The sequence below is a fragment of the Sorex fumeus genome, unplaced genomic scaffold (assembly GCF_029834395.1).
Source record: "Sorex fumeus unplaced genomic scaffold, SorFum_2.1 ptg000095l, whole genome shotgun sequence".
Classification (NCBI taxonomy): domain Eukaryota; kingdom Metazoa; phylum Chordata; class Mammalia; order Eulipotyphla; family Soricidae; genus Sorex; species Sorex fumeus.
Window position 1 is genome coordinate 18,994,699 of NW_026606152.1, and position 4,500 is coordinate 18,999,198.

The window sequence follows — 4,500 nt, forward strand, 5'->3', positions numbered from 1 at the left end:
GAGTATATGGAGCTTAGGTTTATCAAATTGCACCCATCACAGTGCTCCTGAGACACTCCCATTACTTTGTCTGTCTGTAACCACTTCTATGCTCTCTTCCCCAACCAATTTGTAAGGTCTCCTCCTTCTTAGACACTGAAGCTATACTGTAAGTTAATATTGCCTTCCTCCGTCTCCTTGTGTGTTTTGAGCAGTTTACCTTAATGCAATGTCCTTTTGTATTGGTACAGGAAGACAATTACTTAATATGCTTTGTAACTTAGGAATTGATTGGCTTTGAATATTATTCACTCCTGGGCATCTGCCTTCTCAACTTAAGCCTCAGTTGCCCTCACTTCCTAGTACCCCAAGGGCAGGGTCCCGACGTGGGACTGGATGGAACAAGGGCAAGCCGGTAAGTTATGTGCTACCCTGGCATCGCGATGGGCCAAGCCAAGGTGCCACGATTCTTAACTATAAGTTAAGAGATGGATCATAGGCAAATGGTGTCATGATCCAAAAGTAACGACGACATTAGGGGCCCTGCTGCTAGGAATAGGAAAGATATCTGGCCTGAGCACTGCAGTCTGAGATTGAAATGGCCCTAGAAGAGCAATTCTATAAGCTCAATGCATTTCTTACTGTGTTCATACAAAATGATTAATATTATATATGCTTATATGTTGGTTGGACAAGGAGAGGAGAAACACCTCCTAGAAGCTGTTTTCCTGTGTGTCCTGACTAGCTTGGATGAGACTGTTTCTCCCCTTCAAACTGCCTTCAGTAAATGATTTCAGTATATTGAGACAGTTTGCCTTTTCTCTCAGAAACCTAGCTGGTCTTAGATCTGCAGATCTCAGGTGCTAGTCAGGACTGATCTTTGGGATATAGATTCCCAGCTCTAGACAGGCTGTTCTTTGGGATGCAAATCAAGGTGCTTACAGCTTGTGAAAGTGCTTGTGAAAGGTTTCAGTTTGGCTTTGTATCTTCTTTCTAGAGGCCAGTATTACTGGACTGCTGATGTAAGGAAACAATGTGGATGTAAAGAAACAACATATGGATTGCTGCCTCAATGTTCTTTCTGTAACGCCTTTTATGAATTCACTGTAATGCGCCTTTTAGAGGTTCTATGATCTATATAAGGGGAACTTCTGGGCTTACAGTGCGCGCACGTGCTTGAGGATTCCTGAGGCCTCCATGTCATACATCTCTTCCATGTAATAACCTGCTGCTAGGAACAACCAGCCTGGCCCCCATTTCCTTCCATCTCCTGACCATCGCATTTGACCTTCGTGGAGTGGGGAAATGGCCAGACCACCGGCCTTTTATTTTTTGTGTGTATACACAGGTTCTGCTTCCAATTCCTTCATGCATGAGGCTCCTTCAAGCTTGGGGAGAGTGGTCTTAAGCGCACCTATAGCTGGTAGCAGAGTTCATCAGCTACCGGGGCTCTAATCAGGAGGTGAGGGAAACTAACCCCGACCCTTCCAAGGTGCCCAGGTGAGGAAAGCCAGGTGCGGGGTCAGGACACTGTAATTTTAGACATATTTGGAATTAATTTTAGATCGAAAAGTACACATCATTCAAACTACTTATGTGCTTAGTAATAAATTACTATACACTTGTTCAATCACCTCAGAGACCCCACTCTGCTCAGAGAACTAGATTTTTAATTACAGGTCTGTTTTGCCTGTGTGTCATGACTGAGAATCACTATCAGTAGATATGAAACTCACTATACACAAAGATGCACACAGGCTACTTTGAGTCATCTGTGTTGCTAATATGTGTTGGCCATTAAACTTCACTGAGACCCTTTTTTCTGTCCTTTACAGGAGCCTCATGAGTCTCACCTTCCTTTCAAGTTGAACTTGTAATAAGGTGGAATAAAATCATCAATATGCTCCTCACCTCTTCATTCAGGAGAAAAATCCGACTTACATTCAAGGTGGTCAAATTGCAGACAACACCATCCACCTTTTCCTGGAGATGTACAAGGGACTGAGGTGAGAACAGCAAAAGGCTCTAGTTTAATGATCTTAATGAAGGTTTCAGGGAAGGGCATTAAACAAGACTCATATACTATCTTCCAAAAGAATTATTTTGTAAAACTGATGCCTTGGGTATGGAAAAAGATAATATGGTAAAAACCATATTTTTCTTTCTGGGACATTAAAGTTCTAAATCTATCTATTCAAACTGCTTTGAAATACATACCTTGCTTATGAATCACTGTCTGCCATAGGAGTGAGTAAGGACAACCCTCAAATTAATAAGTAGAGAAAAATATGGAAAAATTAACTCATACTATATTTGATGACATATATATTAAAATTGAAATGATACATAGATTAGCATTGTCCTTGCACAGAGATGACATGCAAACTTGTAAAGTGTTCCATATTGTTGTTGCAAGAAGAATTAACAGGGCTACTTTAAGCTAAGACAATCCGCACAAGTACAAAAATTCTACATAAAGATAGCACAAATCCCCATCACAACAATCTCTCTCAATGTCAATGGACTAAATGTGCCAATTCAGAGGCACAGAATGGGAAGATGAATTAGAAAACTGAACCCAACATTCTGCTGCCTGAAGAAACACTTCTGAACAATCAAAGCAACCATGGGCTCAAATTCAAAGGCTGGAAAACAATTCTTCAAGAAAGAAAAGAACACCTCCACAAAGCTGGAGTGGCCATACTAGTATCAAACCACATGGACTTCAGGCTATAGGTTATAAGAGACAGTGAAGGTCATTTCTTCATGATCATGGGATCTGTACATCAGAAAAAACTCACCCTCCTCAATGTAGATTCTCCTCATGACAGACCAGCAAAATACTTAAAAACAACTTCTAATTGACTTAAAGAAAAACATTGATAGCAACACAATACTAGTTGGAGATTTCAACACTACTTTGTCACTTCTCAATAGATCAAACGGACTAAAGCTCAGCAAGGAAATATTTTCTTTAAGGGAAGTAATGAACAACTGTTGGCTTAGAGAAGAAATCAAAGAGGAAATAAAAAGTTTCCAGAAACAAATGAGAATGAGTACACGAGCTACCAGAACTTGTGGGACACAGCAAAAGCAGTGTTAATAGGAAAGAGTATAGCTCTGCCAGAATTCATCAGGAAGAAAGAGAGGATCTACATGAATTAATTAGAGCTCAAGATTTTGGAAAATGACCAACAAAAGTAGTCCAAACTAGGCTGGAGGAAGGAAATAATAAAACTTGTACCAGACGTCAATGAGCTAGAATCCCAAAATACAATCCAAAAGACCAATAAGAGCAAAAGCTGGTTCTTTGAGAAAATAAATAAGATCAATAAACCACGAGAAGCCTCTCAAATTAACAAAGAGAAAGAATTCTAATAAATCAAATCAGAAATGCAAATGGGCATATCCTAATAGAAACTACAGAAATCCATAGGATCATCAGAGATTATATTGAGAAACTTTGCAGCAGGAAATGAGAGAATCTTGAATAAATTAATAAATTTTTGGATTCCAATTGCCTCCCAACGTTGAACCAAGAAAATTTGGAATACTTGAACCTATCACTACCAAGGAAATTGAAATGATGGTCAAAAGTATCCCCCCCAAACAGAATCCCTGGCCCAGATGGATTCAATAGTGAAATATTTCAAACCTTTAAAGAGGAAATGCTGCCAACATTTTTCAAGATTTTCCAGGAAATTGAAGAATCATAAATACTCCCAAATAGTTTCTATGAGGCAAAGATCACCCTAATACTCAAAACAGACAGAGACACCACAAAAAAAATAAAATTACAGACCTATTTCCTTGATGAATACAGATACACAGATTCTCAAGAAAATACCAGCAAAGAGAATCCAGTAACTCAACAAAAGATCACACACTATGACCAAGTAGGTTTATCTTGGGGATGCAAGGATGGCTTAACATTCTCTAGTCAATCAACAGAATACACCATCTCAATAAAATAAAGATAGTCATATGATCATATCAATATATGTAGATAAAGCATTTGATGACATCCAGCACCTATTCATGATGAAAAACTCTCAACAAAATGGGAGTTGAAAGTACTTTCTTCAATCTAGTCAAAGCAAATTACCACAAACCCAAAGCAAGCGTTATTCTCAATGGGGAAAAACTAAAGGCTTGGAGCAGAAATCAATGAGCTAGAACCCCAGAATACAATCAGGCACAAAACAAGTTACCCACTCTCACCACTCCTATTCAACATAGTACTTGAAGTACTTGCCATATGATTTCGGTAAAAAAAAAAAAAAAAGATATCAAGGGCATCCAGATAAAAAAGGAAGAACTCAAGCTTTTACTATTTGGAGACGACATGATACTATACTTAGGAAATCCCAAAGAATCTACAAAAAAGCACCTGGGAACAATAGATTTGTTTAGTAAAGTAGCATATTACAAAAGTAATATCCGGTACTCCATGGCTTTCCCATATATTAATAATGAAAGAGAAAAAAGAGATAGAGAAAAACAATCCCATTCACAATAATA

The 4,500-nt window shown here is 38.6% G+C and overlaps 1 pseudogene; it reads left to right on the forward strand.

Annotated features, from left to right (window-relative positions):
• The first annotated feature begins 2,288 nt into the window (after positions 1-2,288).
• LOC130040949 (uncharacterized) lies at positions 2,289-2,387 on the forward strand (annotated as a pseudogene).
• The last annotated feature ends 2,113 nt before the right edge of the window (positions 2,388-4,500 follow it).